The sequence below is a fragment of the Psammomys obesus genome, unplaced genomic scaffold, assembly GCF_907164565.1.
Source record: "Psammomys obesus unplaced genomic scaffold, mPsaObe1.curated_primary_1811, whole genome shotgun sequence".
NCBI classification, from domain to species: domain Eukaryota; kingdom Metazoa; phylum Chordata; class Mammalia; order Rodentia; family Muridae; genus Psammomys; species Psammomys obesus.
Genome location: NW_026590701.1, coordinates 6,380,611 through 6,403,277, shown reverse-complemented (window position 1 = coordinate 6,403,277; position 22,667 = coordinate 6,380,611). Strand labels below are relative to the sequence as shown.

At 40.2% G+C, this 22,667-nt stretch overlaps 1 protein-coding gene and 1 pseudogene across 5 annotated transcripts in view; one reads left to right on the top strand and one right to left on the bottom strand.

Annotated features, from left to right (window-relative positions):
* The window catches only part of Abi1 (abl interactor 1), a 64,807-nt gene that overhangs the window by 8,518 nt on the left and 33,622 nt on the right, over positions 1–22,667 (top strand). The window lies entirely within an intron of this gene.
* LOC129677903 (small nuclear ribonucleoprotein G-like) lies at positions 17,319–17,610 on the bottom strand (annotated as a pseudogene).

Sequence of the window (22,667 nt, the reverse complement as noted above, 5' to 3'; positions counted from 1 at the left end):
TTTTCATTTTGTATGCGTGTATGTGTATATGTGTGTAGGGAGGGAGGCAGGGAGAGAGAAAGACAGAAAAAGAAATGTGTAGGTACCACAGTGCCCATTTGGAGGTTAGACAGCCTTTGAGGGTTGGTCTGCTCCTTTCACTGTGGGTCCCTAGGATTGACCTGGGTTTCAGGTTATTCGGCTTTCACTGCCCAGCACTTTGCCATGCTGAACCATACTTTAGCTGCCCCCCATCTTCTTAAATAATTTTTTGTTTTACTTAGTATGTTTTTTGAGACAGTCTCACCCTGTAGCCCAGGCTGACCCGAAACTCATGGAACCTTTCCCTTCATGTCCTGATTACTGGGGACTGGTGTGAGCCACCACACCTGCTTTTTTTTTTTTTTTTTTTTTTTAATTTAATGGAATGTATTGCTTGCTTCTACAGTAGGAGAGGCAGCACTAGAGAATATCTCTCAGCTGACGCACTGTGTGAGTCACTTCTGGCTTGCTCAACAAGAGGGAAAGCTGGTCCTGGAAACCTAGCCAACTACCCAGAGCTAGTGAAGTCATGGATCTTGTAAGAGAACCTGCAAGCAACTGCCACTTCTAAATGAGCTCTAGCCTTAAATACTCTTAAGTATTTTTTCATACAGTATATTTTGATCATATTCTTCTCTTCCAACTCCATCTAGATCCTTCTTACAGCCTGACCAGTGTGTGCATGTGAACACGAGCAATCCCCAAAAACAAACAAACAAAAAAAGGAAAATTAAAACAACAACCAAAAACCAATAAGACAAAAAACAGAACAAAACAACAAGTGCACATAAAAATGTAGTTGTGTGTGTGTTGGTCATGTGCACGTGCATGTTGGTCAATTACTTCTGGGCTTGAGGCTTGCCCTGTATTATGGTTGATATATCACCAGTAACACTTCATGGTAGGAAGCTGATCCTTTTTTCCAGCAGATATCAATTGTGAGTAGCTTCTTGTTGTAGAGTAGGACTTCATGTTCATTTTACCTTCTCTGTGCTGGTATTTTGTCTGGTTTGAACTTGTGCAGGTTCTGTGCATGCTGTCACAGTTGCTGTGAGTTGATACACACATCTTTCCTATTGTGTCTGGAAAAATGATGTTTATGATTTGGAGTCATTCACCATCTCTGACTTTTATGATTTTTCCAACGTTCTCTATTGAATAGCTGTTTTGTATATATATGTTCTAAATATTGATCCTTGTGCCCACAGGTGATTGTAGTCCCCACCTCTCATCAAGGAAACTTCTCGTTGTGATAGAGGAGGACCATTTCAGAAAATGATACCCCACAAAATAAGAGTTGTAGAGCCCAGGCATAAACATTACATCTACAACACAGCTCCCGCACTTAAGGCTCAGGGATTGTTGCAGAAGAGGGGCTGTAAAGATTGTAAGAGCCAGAGGCCCTGGGGGTTTGATGTGGTATTGTCTCCTAGAAATGGCAGAAGCTACACCCGTAGTCTCACCAACATGACTTCCTAAACATGACTTGAAAAAGAACTACAGCAGTAGATGTGCTGACGTGGGAGTGGGAAAGCCCACAAATTCTCGACCCTAAACAAACAGGTGCAGATAACAAAGGACCAGAGACAGCCTTGTCCCCTAACTTAGTTACAGTCATTGAGGCTTGTGTGTCAGGCCAGCCACAGTCTCACCTCTTAGCTCTAGTCATAGTGGTACCTCCACTGAAGGTAGTGTTCTCTCTTTGGCTAAGGTAGAAATGGTTGCAGGGCCACCTGAAGTTCCTTAAGGCATGTGATAGCAAAAGCCTGCTACCAGCTATTTCAAATAGCCCTGGCTGGGTTTTTCCCTGAGCTGCAGTCTTAGCAAGATTATCTTAAGATTTTGGGAGTTGGGGGCCGTGGGAGTGGTCCAGACAGCTAGTGCCAGCATATGGTGCACACCTGACTCTTTAAGTAACTTGTTTTGGGTAATTTTTTTTTCCGTTGCAGATAAAGGCTGTTCTTGAACTTTCTGTGTAGCTGAGGATGATCTTGAAAACCATTTTCTCCTGCTACTTTTAAAGTCCTAGGATTATAGGAGAGCATTTATTAAATCCTGGCTTTCATTAAAATTTTAAAATATTTTATATTTTATTTATGTGTATGAGCCTTTTGCCTGCATCTATGTCTCCACACCACATACCTGCTTGATGCCCACTGATCCCAGAAAAGGTGTCAGATATCCTAGAACTGGAATTATGAATAGTTGAGTTTGGGTTCTGGTTACTGAATCTGGGTCCTCTGCAAGAATCACAATTGTGCTTAATTCCTGGGTCATCTCTCCAGTCCCCAACCCCACACCAGGCTTTTAAGTCTTGCCTCTTCTGTATCTACTGCACTAGCTATTGATTAGACATTTGCTAGAGCTACCTAATTATCCTCTCATCTTGACACATCTTCCTCTGACCATTTATTCACATTGAGCTTCTGTTGTAATACTGTTAAAGTAGAAATCTGGGCTGATGAGATGGCTTAGGGGTCAAAGTGCTTGTTGCCAAGCCTAATGACCTGAGTTGATCTTTGGAATCTATGTGATGCAAGGAGAAAATTTATTCCTACCAGTTGTTCTCTGATGTCCACATTTACATCATGAGAATGTATGCAAACAAATAAATATTAAAAAAACAAAGATGGAGAGCTGAGCCAGGCACGGTGGTGCACATCTTTTATGCCAGCCCTCAGAAGGTAGAAGCAGGTGGATCTCTTTAGTTCAAGGCCAGCCTGGTCTACATAGTGAATTCTAGGACAGCCAGGGCTTTGTAGAGAAACCTTGTCTCTAAAAAAATCAAAACAAACCACTGCCTGCTTAAAATGATTTACCATTAATATACTGTTGTAGTTTGAAAGATGGTGCACCTTCAAAACTCATGTTACCAGGGCCATTTGGGAGGTGTTTGTCATGGGAATTCTGGCCTCATAAATGAGGATAAGTATTCAAGAGTTAGAGGAGTGAGTTTAGCTTGCTTGCTTTTTAGCCTTTTGACATATGAGAATATAGCAAGAGACCTTCATATACTCAAAATAAATGTCCACAGCTTTTTGAGACAGGGTTTCTTTGTAGCCTTGCTGTCCTGGAACTTGCTCTGTAGACCAGGCACTATAACCAAGGAAACTTATGGAAGAACTTATGGGGACTTACAGTTTCAGAAGGTGACTTTGTATCCATCATGGTAGGAAGCATGGCAGGCAGGCAGGCAGGCATGGTGCTGGAGTGGTAGGTGAGATTACATTTAACCTTTCAGCGCGCGCGCGCTCACACACACACACACACACACACACACACACACAGACACAGACACACACACTCACACTCATACTCATGCATGCACACACTGGTTTGGGAATTTGAAACCTCAAAGCCTGCCCTCAGTGACACACCTTCTACAAACAGGGCCCTGCCTCCTAATCTTTCCCAAACAGTTTAACCAACTGTGGACCAAATATTCATATACATAAGCCTGTGGGAGCCATTCTCATTCAAACCACCACATTGGCTTTAAGTTTTCCTGTTTTTCTTTCAAACTCACTGTTTAAAAAATTATTTTTATTTACTTCACATCTTTGTTGTAGTCCCTTCCCTCCTCCCCTCCCAGTTCCATCCTTCCTCCCTCTCTCCCACCTATTCCTCAAAAAAGGGAAGCTCCCTTTCCCATCCGGTTGCATCAGGACTGAGCTTGTCCTCTTCCCCTGTGGCCTGGCAAGGTAGTCCTGCCAGGGGAAGTGATAAAAAAGCTAGCAAGTGAGTCCGTGTCCATTGCAGCCCCAACTTTCCTTATGAAACCTAAGCTGCCCAATGCTACATCTTTTTAGGTCCAGTTCATGCATGGTTCTTGGTTGATGCTTCAGTCTTAGCAAGCTCCTCTGGGTCATGGTTAGTCTTCTTGTGGAGGTCCTGTCACCTCCCACTTTTCCCCAAGACTCCCTATGCATTGCCCAATATTTGGTTGAGTCTCAGCATCTGTCAAACTCACTTTTATGCTTTAGTAAATGTTGTCCTCTGATTGAGAGACTTTGCTTTTTTTGATGGGTTTTACTCACCCGTTAGTGCTTTATTCATCGAGATGAAAAGTTGCCATATTCTTTCATATATTAATATCTATTATGCATTTATTCTGGGTCCCTGAAATAATAGTGACTGAGACAAAGACTAGAAATTTTCCTTAGAAAGTTTTTGTTATGGGGACAAGGTGACATGCTGACATGCTGTATACACATAGACACTCACATAAAACCAAGCAAAAAACAAAGCTAAACTAAAATTTAGTTAAACTTAACTAAAATTACTCATTTCAAATATTTAAGTAGTAACATGGGAGCTAGAGAAGCAGGATTTGGGAGAGGGGACTTCAGCTACAGAGGTTGGGTTAGTAGTACTCTTTGAAAATAACTTCTTTTCTATTTAAAAATTTTTTAAGTGATTGAGTGCCTGTGTGTGTGTGCAGTGCCTGCAGTGGCCAGAAGAGGGTACCAGATTCCCGGGAAATGGAGGTACAGGTAGTTGTAAGCGGTCTGATGTGGGTGCTGGGAAACAGAACCTGGATCCTTTGGAGGAGCAACAATGCCCTGAATCATAGCCATCGCTCAGCTCCTGTGAAAGGAACGTTCAGGCAGAGACTTGAAGGACTTAGTGCCTGCCTTTTGAAGAAAAAGAAGTGGAAATGAGGAATATATTTTTATATGGATAATGTGGCTGGAGAGTAGTTTGTGAGAAGGAGACAACTAAATCAGAGAAATAATTAGGAGTCAGTTTGTGGGCCACAGAGAGGAAGCTGGAATTTTTTAAGTTTAAGGGGGTAAGTTTATTACTGACTGGAATGCTTGATTTACTTTTCTGTTTAGAGACAGGGTCTGACTATGTAGTCCTGCCTGTCTTCAAACTCAAAGAGGTAGGTCTGCCTCCTGATTCAGGGGATTAAAAAGCATGTGCCACTCTGGTCCTGATTTACTTCTTGAAGGATTAGGCTGCTCATTATAAAAGAGGTTGAAGAGGGGAGAGCAGAATCAGCCATAGGGGGAGAGTATAAGCAGTTAAAAGTATGAGACTGAGCAATTAGAGCAGTTGTATTTTTAAGACAGTGGAAAGTGTATTTTGGATTGCATGTGGTGTAAGAGAAAGGAATTTGAGGATGACTCCTGCCTTAAGCACCATGGTGTTCCTTCTGTATGTGGTTAGATGCTAGCAAATGGTTGGGCCCTGGGGGGTGGCTTGCAGGGAGAAGAATACGAAGGTGTCTGTTTTGCTATGTAAAGGCTAGTTGACCATATTGGCGCTCACAGAAAAACTATGTGCAATATGAATGTTATATTCACTAATATTACCAAGGTTTCATTGAAAAAATTTTAAATATTGAAAAGCTTTCAAGCTCAAGTTGATGAATATGTTTTCCCAAATTACTATTTTTTTTTTTTTTTTTTTTTTTTTTTGCTTCAGAGTTCAAATTTTTATTTATTGGTGACAGGTCTTATTGTTTATTTTCCTGAAGAATTGAGGTTTTACTCAACAGCAGTACTTAAGCCTGTACCCAAGAAGCAATAGTTTGTGTGCCAGTTTTTTAAAAGTAATATTATATATAAAAATAGTCCCATTTTACAAATTAGTTGAATGATACTTTTTCCTGAATATAACCATCATACTAAGTATGTAACAAAGGCAGGTTTGGTGTATTTAGTTTCTTTTGTGGGGAGGAATTGAGATAGGGTCTTGCCATGTATCTCCAGCTGGCTTGGAATTTGCTGTATGGACCAGGCAGAACTCACAGAAATAAGACTGCCTCTGGCTTCCAAATGTTGGATTGGAAAGTTCAAGGCCAACTTGAGCTAAATCGGTAGTGGGGTCTCATCTCTGACTAAAGAAGATTGGATAATTTCATAAAAAATTAAGGTTACTTATGCTTGAATCCTCTTATCATAATATATAATATGTATTATTTTAATAACTTTAGATAGAGAGACTAAAGATGGTTAAGAGCACAGCATCTGGTAGTTTCTGAAGGACCTGAGTTTGGTTTCTAGACCCACATTACATGGTTCACAACCACTTATAACCTCAGCTCCAGGCAATCTAACATTCTCATGGCATCTGAGGGCACCTGCAGTGTGTGTATATACTCACACACATGCATATACTTAAAAAACATAGGAGCTGGAGGGATGGCTCAGTGGTTAAGAGTACTTGATGCTTTCCAAAGGACCTGAGTTCAAACCCCATGTCATATGGCCCACAACTGCCTGTAGTTCTAGTTCCAAGAAGATCTGTAACTTTCTTATGGCCTTGGTGGACATCCCCTCACTTGTGGCAGACATTTAGACTAACACACATAAATAAAATTAATAAGTCTCAAAAAAGTCTTTGAAGAGAACCGAACAGAAGAGTCTTTTTGTTCTGTATATATAATTGTTGATGAAGCCGATGAGTTTAAAGACTTAACTGCATCTGCTTTCTAGAGGCTGTGTCTACCAGAATTTAGTTATATGGTTGATTTTAGTCTGTTCAAAAAGAGAAAATAACTGAGGGTATTTTCTTGTTTTGGCTGTTTGTCTGGCATTCTCCTTACCTTTTATTTGACAGGATCTCATTAGGTTGACCTTTTAATATATTTGTTTCCCAAGTCAATCTAATTCCTATAATTAGGGTCCTGAGGCCATGAGCAGGCAGGCTGCCCCCTGCTTCCCTTGATGTCCTTCTTTGGGTGGTGGTAGTTGCTGTGGCCACACTTTGTGCTTCAGTTCACCGCGCAGGTGTACAGGTGAGCTTAGCACTTTCCACAGATTATCTTGTCCTAGCTGTGCTTCAGGGCAGGCTGTCACAGATAGGCCGTTAATACTGTTATTCAGACAGCGCCCTGTGCGAAGGGTAAACTCTTTAGGAATATTGTGGTTGGACATAGTGCAGCCCACCCTCCAGCTGTTGGACAATGAACATCAGATGTGATGGTGAGGTGATTATCATTCTTGGTAATGTCACTGGGCTTGATTGCAAGAGCTATGGTCTTATGAGTCAGGGTCTTCTCGAAGACATGCATCTTGACTGTTGCTGGGCTGCCCTGCTGAAGAGAAAAAACTGGCCTTGATCCTGTTGCCTTAACCTCTCAAATGCTAGGATTACAGGTCTTTACCACCATGCCTGGCCCTTCGTTTTATTATGTGCATTTATTACTTTTGTAATACGCTTTGGATGAGTTCATTTTTTTTTTTTTTTTTTGTCAAACCATGTCATTTTTAAAATGATTTGATAAATCCATTTTTTCCAACTCCAAGTTCTATTAAAGTTTATAATATTCAAATTTCCTGAATGGTAAGAATTTGTCTTCTTACTTTGTCCTGTCATGTTTGGTTTTTGAGTATTCATAGCATGCCATGTGATCTCAAGTTCGAATCCAAGAGTTTCTCTTGTAAGCCCCGGAAATGAAATGTGTCTGTAACAAAATGTGATGTAATATAATGTGCTTCACAGTGGGGTATATTAGTTGCTATTCAGTTACTCAGTAACTTAAAAACATCTGTGAGTGTGTGTGTGTGCGTGAGAGAGAGAGAGAGAGAGAGAGAGAGAGAGAGATATGCATGAGAGAGAGAGAATGTGGATGCTTTTGTATATGTTAGCCTGTGAGCAAATATGTGCCATGGTGTGCATGTGAAGGTCAGAAGACAATTTTTGAGTCAGTTCTTTCCACCATGTGGGTCCTGGGGAATCTGACTCAGGTCATTAGGCTTGATGGCAGGCTCCTTTACCTACTGAGCCATTTTGTCGACCTTTATAGGTTTAAAAGTTGTTTATTTTTTATTCTGGTCTTATGTGGTGCAGTCTGGCCTTGCGAGTGGTGGATCACAGGTGTGTGTTGAGTGCTAGCATGCCTGATTGTTTAATGTTCTTTTGGAGGCAAGGGCTTAGTTGTGCAGTCTGGCCTTGAAGTCCTAATCTCAAGTAATCTTTCTACCTCCTATTATGCATTACAGTGGTTTTGTTGATAAGATGTAATCACTCTCCTCAAATGATTTTCATTTGACTTCCTCACTAATCAAATAAATCATGAAACATAATAAATAATATAGGGAAAACATATTGATATGACAGAATTCCTCCACTCATTTTGATATGTCAAAAAAGAAACATTAGGATTGAGATCAGGAAAGCTGGGGGCAGGGTCAGTTAGTGGCATGTGTATAGGCCAAAGATGTGTAGAAAGAATGATTTCTAACAGTTTATAAGCCTGGTGCTGTAGAATAGACAAAGTTGGGGAGTAGGCTGTAAAGAGGTAGTATGAACCAGATCAAGCAAGACCATACCAAGCTGTATTAGTGATTATGGCTTTTCCCCCTTAGGCTTATGAAAAGGCAGTGAAAGTTTCAAATAGTGGGATGACATTAATCCCAACACTTGGGAAGCTGAGGCTGAAGGATCAGGAGTTCAAGGCCATCCTTGACCACAAGAGACCCTATCTCAAAAAAGGCAGGGGTCTAGAGAACTGGTTCAGGTGTTGAAGGCCCAAGTTTGGCTAGCAGCACCTATGTCATGTGCCTCACAACTGCCTGTAACTTCAGCTTTAAGGGATCTAGCGCCCTTTTCTGGCTTCTGGGGGAACTAGCACTCACACACACACACAAACACGTACACTTAATTAAAAATAAGTTGAAACAACAATTGCAAATCAAAAGTAAAGATTACTTTTGCCTTATATAAAGGTTACTTTTGCCTTATATGATGGCATGAAGGCCTATGCCAGTAATTTCAGTACTCAGGGGCTAACGCAGCAGTATTGTTGCAAGTTCAAGGTTGGTAGTAGTGCAGTTCTAGTATCAGCACGGGCTGAGATTGCATCATTTTCTACTCTAGAAAGAACAGTGCTTGACACTGTTGGTTGTGTTGAACTATGGTGGTTAGGAGGAGATTCATTAAACAACAGTTACTAGTTGCCTACTCTATGGAAGGTGCCTTCTTTTAGTTATCATATATTGTGGTGCCTGTGTTCTGTAGCTGTGCAGAGAGCATTAGTTGATGGAAATACCTAAGAAAATGGAAATTGGCCTGTAGTGAGTGTACTCATGCACATACCCACCCACCTCCATACCTTATTTATTATTTATTTATTTATTTATTTTACTTGTTTTGAGACAAGGTCTCATGTAGCCCTGGTCTAGTTTTGAAGTCTTTCTATTCCAGCCATTGATGAAAGACAAGCTCAGAGATGCTTGGCATGGTGGTATATACCTGTAATCCCAGTACTAAGGATTCTGAGGCAGGAGGATCAAGAACTTCAGCCAGCTTGCCCCCTCTCCCTACAAATAAACACAACAGAGAGAGTTCAAAGATGGCTTATTTTACCTGTATCCATTTTCTACCATCATAAAGCTGTTAATGCCTGCAAAAGGCAATGTGCATTCATAGAAATGAATCTTTAAGTTTTCTTCTTTCTCAACCATTAGTACACAGTTGGTTTCTCACACTCTCTGGCTTTCACTCCTCCACAGTGAGATTGATTGGCAGAACAGTGGGTTGAAGAATAGGAATAAGGCTTGACTGTTAGCTGACTGTGTGGGCAGAAGCGAGGAGAGGGAGGGAAAGAGGAGAAGATTTTGTGTCTCTGGCTGTTGTGCATGAGGCTGAGCTGTGCAGACTTTGTCCTTCAGGGTTAATGCTGATGATCTGCAGCAGTTTTCTGTAGTGTAGATCCCTGGCATTTTTATATCTTTAGTAGCTTTTTACAAATAATTTCCAAATATATATGTCTTCTGCACAGATTGAAAATTACCACCTATGAAAGGAACTTCCAGAAATCCCAGGAACTATGGTTCTTTACAGTGTCTGGAGAGCAAGCTTAGCTGAGTCTTGAATTTAAAAATTGGGGGAAAATGATGTTTGAGAGGCAACAGGTGCAGGTTGTAGGATCAGCAGCATGATAGAAGGTGTGTTGGTGAAATCTGAGTAATGGCAGATGCAAGGAAGGATACTGGAGTTGATGAAGTCTGAGACAAAAGTACCTCTTGGCTGCTAACAGTAAGCTGTAGAAAACCAGTCCTGTGTTCCCCACATTTAGTAATAGAAGCTATAGTTTTTCTTTAATTTGTTTTTTTTAAGTTTTGTATGCGCCTGTGTGTGCAAGCAAGTATCCGCCTGTTTGTGTACACGTGTACAGGTGCATGAGAAGGCCAGAAGAGGGTGTTGGCCCCTTAGAGCTGGAGCTGAAAGCTGTTGTGATCTACCTGGCATGAATGCTCTGCTCTGAAGTCTGCTTCTCATGATTGAGCAGCAGACACTTTGTTGTTCTTGTTTTTAGACAGGGTTTCTCTGTGTAGCACTATCTGTCCTGGACCTTGCTTTGTAGACCAGGCTGGCCTGGAACTGCTAGTTTTCTCCTCTTGAGAGCTGGGGTTAAAGGCATGTGCTACTACCACTTGGAGAGCAACAGACACTTTTAAACAACCTCTTTTATTTTTTGTTTTTTGGGGACAGAGTCTCATGTAGCTCAATCTGCCATGGAACTTGCTATGGGCCTGAAGAGCTTGGGATTTTATTTTTGTATCTCCTGAGTGAATGGATTACAGGCATGCACCATCACACCAGCTCCCTGCTTGTAATGTAACACCTGTAAAACTGAACTTACCTTTGCTATAACCTGATATATTCTGGTCCTTTGTACAGACGTCCCTTGGTGTAACTAACAGAAAACATCAAGGTAACTGGCTAAATGTAAGAGAGTTTTAGGTCCAAATAAACCGCTTTTGAATGAGCCCTGTTCATAAAAATAACTACCAGTACTAAAAGAAGCTTAGAATCAGGTGTTTGTGGCATGGTAAAGTCCAAGGTCCTTTCCTAGGTAGGTCCCATATCTCTGGGTCAGGAGCACTGCTTGAGGGATTGATCTTTTGGCAACTTAATATCCTTTGAATTACTTGTTGGATGACTTTTCTAATGCACAAAAATTTTCTTCTTGGCCAGGACTAGAGCGTTCTATCCCAGAGGTATCAATAAATCTGATGGAGTAGAATCTCCCCCCAGAAGAGCTCTGTTAACTCTAGCTAATTGTAGGAAATCATCTGTGGAGGTCTAGCCGACTCTGCTTTTGCAGCCAGATCTACCTCCTCAGGGGAATATTGGATTCTCTCAAGAACTAGCAGAGATTCCTCCCCAAAATTTATTATCCTGGCTATCCTTTTAGCTTCAGAGTCAGCTGCCTGATTTTCCCTGGCTACAGGATTGTCCCCCTTCTAGTCCTGAGCAGTGACTTACAGAAGCTTGGCTGGGAAGTAGATAGCATCTAAGAGCCTAAGAGTCTTCCATGAATGTTTAATGGAGGGTTCTAGTGGTATTAGAAGACCTTATTCCTTCTGATAACCACATGTAAACAGAAACTTTGGAAGGAATATAAATCTGGACAGATACTACCTTTTTTCTGTAGGGATAACTCAAGGGTGTTAATGAGAACAAGACACTCAGCAAGCTTGGCAAGGGTGTAAAATCATAACCCTGATTTTGATCCCACCATTTGTGAAAGAGTACCCGTTAGTATGTAGCATTACATTAAGTCAGCTTCTCCATAGGCTGGTCAGTTAGATCATAGCAGGTGTATTCTCCATTAGGACTTCTTCACAGGAATGCAGAGGCTCCCTCTCTCCCTCTAAGATAAATGTTGCAGGATTGAAATTTTGACAGGTTGTAAGGACCGTCCAATATGAAGGGGTGGTGTTTAAGTGGTTGGCTGTCATATAGCCACTGCTCCCTTAAAGTTAAGAGTGCTTGTAATGTCATGTAAGATGCCACCTACTTTTGAATTTGGGATCAAAATGTCTGTGATTGCCCAGAGACCACCAGTTTACCATTTGTCTGAGTCTGTACTTAGATATCCTACAAATTGTGTGACTAAACCTGAAGCTACCCACTTTCTTTCTGTCACATACATATCCATACACTGAGTGCGTAGCCTAGGTGAGAGCATCTTTTAAAATGCCTTTGAGTTTCATTTAAAGCTAGATAAAGAGGTTTAGCCAGTCCAGCACATCCAAGAAGCCAAGTTCTAGAATATCTAGAATTCCCAAGATGGTTTACTTGTTTCAAGGTCTGAAGGAAGTTTAGAATGGCATTGGGTACGTTCAGATCCCCAGGCCCTGGTACTCTGTTAGAATTAGACCAAATAGGTAACCTTGCATTACTATAGTGGGCCTTGTCTTGAGACACCTGTTTTCTTTCAGCCAAGAAGTTTTTAAGAGTCTCAGTGGCCTGGGAGAATATTTTTTTAGGACCTACCCAAGAGAGGACCATTTATATGCTTGAGTAGTGTGGTTTGGTAATGTGTCTGATCTGTCAGGTCCAGAAGAGGGGTAGCCCAAACAGATGAGGGGTGTTTCAGTCCCTGTGGCATAAAAGTCCAGGTGACTTTTTCTTTCCTGTTGTTTGAGTGGTTACTTAAATGCAAGCAGGGGCTGACTTTCATGTTGTAGTGGAATGGGGGAGGCACCCCTGAGGTCTTAACATTGAGTTAATCACAAGGTGATTCCTAGAGGGAATCTAAGTCATTAGTGCATGGGGATTAGACACCACAGCACTGCAGCCTCATTAATGAAGTCTTGCCTACTTTCTGGTTATTTGCCCCTTTCTTAGATTAGGAGGTATGGTCCTGTGGGAGTGGGTGTGGCCTTGTTGGAAATATGTCACTAAGGTTGGGCTATGAGGTCTCCAAAGCCCATGCCAGGCCCAGTCTCAATTTCTCTGCCTCTTATCTGCGGATCAGGATGTAAGTTCTTAGCTACTGGGGCAGCCATCCTGACCCTACTGTGGTCTTCCATCTCTCCATACTCTAACATCAATTTTGGCTTCCACCAAGAATACTGTTCAGGGGCAAGGAGGGTAACATTCATTGTAGTCAAGAGGTTTCTTTCCATAAGGGGAGCTGGGGTGTCAGGGACTATTAAGGATAGAAATGGAGATCTCCCCAGGAATAGGCAAGAGGCTGAGTAAAATGCCCTTCAAGGGACTGGCCAATATATGCTCTGCATAGTAGTCTTTTGTTGGGATCGAGGGTCAGGAAAGCAGGGGAGGGCTGAGAATCAGGCTCCTGTATAGACAAGGAACTAGTCCGTTGCTCTCCTACAGCCAAGATTGTCCAGGGCTCCTCAAGATAGACTGGTATAGTGTTTATGGGAGGCCCTAGGCCCTTTGGGGCAAGATGATGACTTCAGTCTAGACAGTTCTTATTATCTCTGAGGACACTGCAGAAGATTGCCTTGTTGCTCTCAGAGGAAGCAGTTCTGGGGCTGGAGAGATGGGTCAGTTTTACAGCACTGGCTCTTCTTCCAGAGGACCTAGATTCTATTCCCAGCACCCACATGGCAGCTCACAACTATCCGTAGGTCCAGTTCAGGGGTTCTTATGTCCTCTTCTGGCTTCTGCAGGCACTGCATGTTTATGGTGCACAGATATACATGGATTCAAAACACCCATTTCACATAAAAATAACAATCCTTCCTTCCTTCAGTCCGTCTGTCCATATATATATATATATTTTTTAAGTAGGAGGAAACAGGGCCCTCTGGCTTGGTCTGTGTTCCCAGAGGAGTTCCTATGGCAGCCAGTAGTTCCCAATGCTGTTTTTCCGTGTCCCGCCCTCTTTTTTCTGCTTCTGATGTCAGTTATAGAATACCACAGTAGCTGCCTGAACCAAATTATTTAGTGGCTTGCTTGGCTGGACAGTCAAGTTCTGAAGCTTGTTTTGAATATTGGGCCAATTGAGTAAATATTTTATCCTTTAAGAAGACCTCTTCCTGTGATCTCACCTTTATGTCAGTATGCTTTTTCATGTCTCAGCCTCTACAGGAAAGCCACAGGATCTCTTTTTCCTCCTGGCGATAGTCATTTGTGAATAATTTAAAGGCTTAACTTTGGTCTCTTTGAGACTCTTTAAGACAGAATAGAGATAATGCCTTCTATTCTAGACCCCATATATCATTAGGGCCCCATTTAGGGCCTTGTATAGGTACCACCTGCTCATCAGTTGGGAGGCTAGTATTTCTCTCTCTTCCCCTAGATAGTTAGTAATTGTTTTCCATCCCAATAGCATATTTATTACCTTTTGTTTCTCAGATGGGGTCAGAGTTTGTCTCAAGTAAAATCACCTCTTTCCATTCCATCATAGAACTGGGTAGTTTGTTCAGAAGTTTGTACAGACTGGTTTTAGTTCTCTGTGTACCCGAGTCCTGTCTCATCTTTGTTAGCCCTGACAAGACAACACTCATACTTATTCAAGAGTGGTTTAGCTGGGTCATGTGATAGTTATGATTTTAAAATTTATTAATTACTTGTGTGTTTATGCACATGTGAATCCCATAGTATTCCTATGGAGGCCAGAGGACAACCTTAGGGAGTCCATTCTCCTCATCCACAGTAGGTGCTAGGGATCCAGCTCAGGTTGGTAGGGTTACCAGTACATGCCCATCAACACTGAGTAAGGGTTCTTTTCCCTCATGTCCTTGCTGGTATTTGTTAGTTTTCTTGATGTTAGCCATTTTGATTGGGATGAGATTGAATCTCAGAGTAGTTTAAGTTGCATTTCATTGATTACTGAATATTTTGCACACTTGTATGTATTTTTTGAACCGTCAGTCCCTTCCTCATTCTTTGTTGTTTCCCTCCCACTCTTGTTGATTCAGTTCTTGGCAGGCGCAGTCTTGTGCAAGTAATGAGTGCTGATGTGAACTCAGTCTTACGGCCCGCCATGCTTGGAAGACCTCTCCCCAACACTCCACCCCATCCTCTGGTTCTTAATGTTGAAACAGTGGGTACATCTAGACTTACCAGTCAGTAGTCAAGAGTCCACAGCTGAGTAAGAACTGATGACAGTGCCTCTTGTTCTGGCTAATTGTCAACTTGACATAAGTTAGAGTTACCTGGGAACAGAAACTTGAGTTGAGAAAATGCCTTTATTAGACTGCCTACAAGGATGCTTTGATTTCGTTCTTTCCTATTTGTAGCCTGATTTTCTTTGTATTAATGTTTCAGCTAAGGCTTTGAATATTGCATTGAAACAGTGGAAAGAATGGGCACATTTGTCTTGTCCTTGATTTTAGTGTTTTCTGTTTAATATGTTTGTTATAAGTTTGTCATATATAATCCTTATATATTGGCATATTCCTTTTAATAATTTTAAAATTAAAAAACATTTTAATCATGAAGGGTTGTTGGACCTTTTTAAGGCCTTTCTGCATCTGTTTAGATGACGTGATTTCTGCCAGACTGTATATGTGCTGCATTACATTTGTTTGATTTGTATATATTGGACAATCACAATCTTTGTATCATTGTAATGAATATAATTTGGTCATTTTTTAAAAAAATGTAAATATAAGTACAAACTTTTCTTTTAGCTGTCTTAGCTGATTCCTAAAGGTTCTAGGAGCTTATGCTTTGCTCCTAGGAATTTGATTCTAGGAATTTTTAAGAAAGACTGTCTTACTCAGTTTATGTGTATGAGTGTTCACCTGATTGTGTTTTTACAGTGTGTGTGCCTTGCGCCCACGTTTGCCAGAGGAGGGAACTAGAGTAATGGATGGTTATAGGCCACTCTATGGTTGCAGGGAAATGAAGTGCCTCTCATGACTGCTGGGCCATTTCTCCAGTTCCTGATTCTCAGAATTTAAAATTTTTAGTCCTGATTTCTTCATTGGCTTACTGGTCATTCAGGAGTATTTTTTTTCAGGCTAAATGTATGTGTAGTTTCTGTATTTTCTTGCTATTGATTTCTTCTTTTATTGCACTGTGATCTGATAAACAAAAAATTTCGATATTTTGTTTTCTTTTAAGATTTGCTTTGTGAACTGCAATGCTATTTAGTTTAGCTAGTTAATTAACTAATTTTACATTTATTTATTTTATGTGTGGGCACATGTGCGCCATGGTTGAGTTTATGGACCAAAGTACAACGTGCAGGAATCAGTTCTCCCTTCTTCTACCATGTGGCTACAGGGATGGAAGTTGGGTAACCAGGTGACAAGTGCTTTTACCCACTGAGCTGTTTTGCCAGTGTAATTATGTCTCCTGATGTCCAATTTTACAGGCTACTCTGGGCTGCCGAGGAGACTGTGTTGAGATTCTTTTGGATGGAATACTATGTGTGAACCTGTTAGATCCATTTGACTTATGATGTAGCTTAAATCAGATTTGTTGCTGTTGTTAACTTTGGATTGAAAGTATGAGAGTGGGTAGGATACCAGTTAACTAATTGCTATGAAATCAGGGCTTTTGTGACCTTTTATTCCCACTAATGTTTGTCTTATGGAATTGTGAGCTCCCAGTGTTTGGTGCATATAACTTACAATTTGTACACCTTCTTGATGAATTGTTTTACTTATTCATATATAATACAGCTTTTGAAAATGTTTTGTATAATTTTGGTTTGAAATACACTTTACCAGCTGGATGTGGTGGTGCACGCCTGTAATCCTAGGCAGAGGCAGGTGAATCCCTGTGAGTTTGAGACCAGCCTGGTCTACAAAGTGAGTTCAGGACAGCCAAGGCTACACAGAGAAACTCTGTCTGGAAAAAAGAAAAGAAAGAAATATACTTTATCAGCTCTCAGAATTTAATGGAAAAAAAAAAGAAGTAAAAGAATATCTACACTATCTTGTTTTGGTTTACCTTGATAAGTCTATTTTCTGATGTCCTCTGTGGTTGCTTTTCCTAGTCCAGGTGGCTGCAAATTTATAAAAGGTATCATAGGAAACCTTTTTCCTATGAAGAACAAGTTGGATCTGTTTTAAAGTACAGTATGCTAGTTTGCATTTTTTTGTTGGTGAGTTCAGCCCATTTATATTTAAGGTTATTGTTGGGAGAGGTTTATTAATTCTTATGTGTTGATTTTTCTAGTTGGTTGAATTACTGTTTCTTCTTTTCTTTGTACCCTATTAGTATTAGGTGTGTGTTCTCATTTCCACTGTTAACTACACAGTATCCCTCAGTACTGGGTTGGTGATATAAACTGCATTAGTTTGTTCTTGTCTTGAGATGCCCTTATTTCTCAGTCTTCTGGGTTTTTTCTTTGTTTGTTTGTTTGTTTTTTTCCGAGCTAGAGTTTCTTTGTGTAGCCTACGTTGTCCTGGACTCACTTTATAGATCAGGCTGTCCTCGAACTCACAGTGATCCACCTACCTCTGCCTCCTTGAGTGCTGGGATTAAAGGCATGCAGCTTGCATCACCACGTCTGGCTTCTTGGTCTGTTTTATAAGACATATTTGATGATCTAGCAATTTTGGTTGGCATGTATTTACTTTTAGGCCTTGAGATAATTTTTCCTTTCTTACTTGTATCACAAATGTTTATTTAATAATAGGTTTCATAGGGAAATATCCACCCATTTCTACATCATAATCAAACAGGTCCATTAGGGAGGGATGTGAACTCCTGCTGAAAAACCATTGCTTAGAGCTTTCCAAGGCTTCTAATGTGATGATTCTTTTTCCTGCATAACAAACATTACAGTGTAATTCTGTTTCCCACTAGCTGTCATCTCCACACACTCTGCATGAGACTCGTAAAGGGACCAGAGCCCAGCAGTGTTCCATAGACATGTCTGCCATTATTTAACTTTAGTGATAGCTTCTTGTCCATAATGCTTTACGCTCGGAAGGGTCAGGGTGGTCCTTGCTTATGGGTCTCCTCAGCAGCTCTGGTGTGACCTCAAACTGAGACTTAGCCATGGACTCCACGCTTGAGGCTGATACCTCATTTCAAGCTTTTCTGTTAGGTTTGCTGATAAGAGTACTGAGTTTTCTGTGATGTGCTTGCCTTTGTAGGTGAATTAGTAGTTTTCTTTTATAGCTTTTAATATTTATTTACCTTTTTTCTTTTTTTGAAACAGTCTATGTAACCCTAGTTGGCTTTGAACTCATAGAGAGCTGTCAGCCTCTGCCTCACTAGGGCTGGGATTAAAAGCTTGCACCACCGTGCCTGTCCCTTGCTTTGTACTTCTGACACCTTGGCTGAACCTGTCACAGACAGGTTCTACTTGCTCATGTCTTTTTGGGTTTCTGTATGCAAGTGTTTGGACATTCTTTTCTTAAAAATTTGAACATATTCTGTCTCAGCTCCCCTTTCTTTCTCTTGATTATGTCCTAGAAGTTCTTGGATGTTTTGGTCATTCTTTTTCAGTGTTTGTTTTTCCTTTATTGCTATTTGAATGTAGTATTTTCTGAATCTTTCCATGATCCATGGTTTTGTTCACGTTTTTCCTGCTTGTTTGATTTTCCTGGTGAGACTGCACCTGCTTTAATTTGATCCATTTAGTTTTTCATTTTTGCTGTTTTTCTTTGCTCTAAAAAACAACCAACCAATCACCTCTTCCCCCCAAATGTCTAAACACTATTGCTGATTTTTTTTTTAAGCATGGTACTGACTTTCTCATCCATATTAATGATTTTCTTACTCACTTTGGTGACTGTCTTCTCCATTGCAATATTTCCTGTCTAGGTTATGGATTAATTTCTTTACTTCATTCATCTGCTCATTTGTATAATGTGAGGTCTTCATCCATCCAGCATTTAACCTATATTAGTACTTTTGAATTTACTAGTTATGTGTTTTGTAAGTGTCATGTTGCCTTGCTTTTTTTAATGTTCTTTCCTTTTTTTGGGGGGGGGGGAGAATCTTCGTTTCTTGCTTTGTAGTTCTTTTTGGCTTTTATTTGGGAATCTTTACTGAGCAGCCTGTCCTGGAAATTACTCAAACTCACAGAGATCCATAGAGTTTGTCTTCAGAGTTCTGGAATTAAAGAGCCAGTTTTATTTTTTATTTTTATTTTTTGTCAGTTTTTGAAGTCTCTATATTGATTGCCACTCAGAGAAGAGGAAAAGTATATTAGCAGTCTCAAAACATGATACAAGATACTGAAATACATTCAAGATCAGTTAAAGTCCACCAGTATATCACCAATAATCATACAATAGAGAATGTCAAAACAGAGTAGATTAACAACTTAAAAATCATTTAGTGTAAATGTTGATGTAGTAAATGAATGAGATAAAGGATATCACCAAGGGAGAGGGGAAAATAGAAACAAATAAAATTTAATCAAAGGAAAAGGGGGTATAGAGATGTTTGTTATGAAGAAGAGAAAATAGCAAATTAGAAAAAATGAAAAATGAAAGCTAGATTTATAACTCTGCTAAGTGTTTGCTTGTTGAGCACACAACAAGGCCCTAAATTCAATCCCCAGAAAAGCCTGGATATGAATGAATGAATGAATGAATGAATGAATGAATGAATATGAGAGCTTTCCCAGTAATAAAAATAAGCTTAAATATAAGAAGAGGAATAGAATATAAAGCCAAAGTCTTAATAAGATTAAAAAGTCTGCATACTATAGAAAAATAGAAAATATAAAGGGAAACACACTAGTTCGAAAGAAAAACAAAGGAAAAGTGTCCCCACATGGTAGTTTTAGACTTAATAATGAGAACGTGAGCTGAGCAGCTAGTTTCTCTTCTGCTTCTGACTGTGGCTGCAGCTGGACCAGCTGCTCATGCTCCTGCCTCCATTCCTTTGCAATCATGATGAACTGGACTCTCAAGCTCAACCAAAACATTTAAGTTGCTTTTTGTCAGGAGTTTATGAGCTTTGAGGAAAGTGACCAGTAGCTGGTTTTGGTCATTTGAGAGAGAGAGCTGTGGCATGGTAGACTGAAGCAGGCTTTTGGTGTTGTCTTTGCTCATGAGTTCTGTATGTCTAAAAGAAAGACATGCATATGTATCATATTGGCAGATTATACCGTGGTGGTTTTTACTGTTAATGTTTACTCAAGCAGAGACTATGTGCTGCATAGTCCTCTCCCATATACAGTTGCCAAACACACTGGGTTAGTATTAGCAAAGAGAGGGATTTCTGTAAGCAAAGCTGTCTACCATCTGAAGGTTTTTCTAGTTAGATGCAGTAAGAGATACCGAAGGATCTCTTACTTATAGGCTCCAGCCTGACCTTCCTCTCTTTCTCTGTGTCCAGTTCCTTCTCCTGATTGCTGACTGTAGCTCCACTCATCTGACAGATCTCCAGATGTAGTAGCAAATCTGTAATGGCATAACTTCTGCATTAGCTTTTCTTTGTATCCTGTTTCTGGATACTTTAGCTTCTCAAGTGATTTTCATCCTCCCTCTTAGGTCTTCATTGCCTCAACTATTACTGTATCTGTTAAGTGAAAATTGCACTCATCTGCTTCTTGCTTTAAATCCTAACCTTAATACACTTTCTTTGCTGGTAAATTTCTACAGAATTTTTGACTACATGGTAGTCAAAACCAAAGTTTTTGGTCACCTGTCATTGGTCCTTTACATTGGTTCTATTCCCCCCCCCCCCGTTATAAATAAGGGTGATATGAATAGTTTTTTTGCACTTACCCTTTCTTCTGGGAAAATTCCTAGAAGTGAAGAATATCATAGATTTTAAGCAGTTGTGATAGTGTTTTCTGATTGTACTGTCCAGCAGTATGTCAAGTGCTTTGCAACCAAATGCTTTTTAAGAAAAACTAAAATTACATGAGAAGTGAATTAGTTAACAGCAAAGGATTAAGTGGAAGGAAAGCCAGTATCTTGGTCTAAATATGAGGGTTTTTTTTTTTTTTTTAATATGAACAATACATAAGTATGTAACAAATGTCAGATTTTTTTGTGGAGGGCCATGATCAGTCCAGCTGTGCAGCAGAGGCCTTAGGCACCATGGTGAGCAATGCTGTACTTCTTAAGACGTCTAGAGAGAGGGGAGAGCATAAGCCTGTTGCTTATGCTCTGTGACTGAAGAAGAGGAATGGGATGTGCATGACTTAGGTTGCATGAAACGGGCATTCTTTCCCTGAGCAGGGGAAAGTGAGACCTGGCTAGTGGGGGACCCATGCAGCCTGACAACTGCTTGGCTGCTTCACCTGGGCCAGCTAGGTGTGAGTACACACTGGTGGTTGGTGGGCTGTGTTGCTTTGCTTATAGCCCTCTCTGCTAGGGCCTGTCTTGTCCAACAGTGAATTATGTTCTGTTGTTTATTTTTTGACATGGAAGGTCTCACTATGTAGCTGAGCCTGGCTTGGAACTTGCAATGATCCCAGTCTGGCCTTGAACCTAACTGTATGTTTTAAATGTACCTGTGTTTTCTCGAACAGTGTTCCCACAGTTTGTGTCTTTAGATTATAAATGCTTTGCTGATGATAAAGGAATTACTTGGGCATAACTGATAAAATTTAAAGTTTCAGAGCTATGTTATTTGTTAGAAATGCTAGGAAGATAGAAACTAACTACAAAGGTTAAAAACATATAATACAGCTAAATAGGAAGATATGTGTAAGTGTAGTGGTAGTTGACAAGAAGATGCTACAAATATGTTCTGTCCCCAGATCTCCATATGTGAGGCTCAGGTTGCTCTGGTTGCCATCAAACTTGCTGATCTTTTCCTGCCTCCCAAATGCTTGGATTATAGTTGCATACTGTCCCTCCTGGCTTGTGTTAACTTTTTGAGCAGCAGTCATGACAAGGATGATGTTTTTCTTTTTTCTCTTTTGGGAGGCAGTATTGACATAAAAAAAAGTGAAAAAGATTTTACCTGTAGGTAAAGAAAGAGTAAGGAACAGGAAAGCCAAATAAGTGTACAGATGGGGGGAGGGATTGATTTTTTTCACTGGAAAAGGAGGAAGGAAGAGAGACAGAAGGATTTAGAAGAGAGATTGAGAATACCTATAACCAGCATTTTTTTTTTTTTACTTTAGTCAGTGAAATGAAATGAGTGATGATGATGATTTGCCTTTTGGGGAAGCCATGAGGTACAGATTTGGACTTACACAGCTATAACTACTTTTAAAGGTTTTTACTCCAAGTAACAGTCCTAATTTAGTAAGTTTGCTTTCTGCAGATGGATGAGGAAGGAGGCAGAAGAGTTGGTCATGGTCGAGATGATCACAGTTATCTAAGGAATTTCTTGTGTGTTGTATTTTAAGTGCAGCTATTTTAAACAGGTAACTTTTCTTTGAAAGCTGTTATGTCTGATTCCCTTTAAGTGGCCTTCATCCATTGTTTAAGACAATGATGAGTGGACTTCATATCATATGTTAAATCCTAGAGCCATTACTTAACAGGGGACCTGCCTTGGTTAATGCCGGTCTTAATTCTGTGGATACATTCTTTGTTGTCTGGTAGTCTGTGACCCATTTTTTGTGCTCTAGAAGCCAGGCCTTTTTGTATGCTAGGGAAACACTCTGCTAACTGAGCTAAATCACCAACCCCCAAGAAAATGAAATTTAAAATTTAGCTTCTTTAATGGGGCTGAAGACATGCCTCAACAGTTGACAGTACTCATTGCTCTTGCAGAATGACTAGTTTGGTGTCCATTATTACATGGTGACTCACAGTTGTCTAGGCACCAGGCACACATGTGCATGATACACACTAAGACAAAACATTTGTGCACATAAAATAAAAATAAATCTCAAAAAATTAATTTTTTTAATTTTTTGAGATGCAACATTTTTTTTTATTGTTACCAATGATCCACAAAGTTTCTATTCTCTCTACAGCATTACTAGCACTTTTGAGAGTATATTTTGATTGTGTATCTCCTTTCCCTTTCCTCACTCTAGAGCTTTCTCCCATATCCCTCTCCCTGTTCTACTTCAAAATCATGGCCTGTTTTTTTTTTTT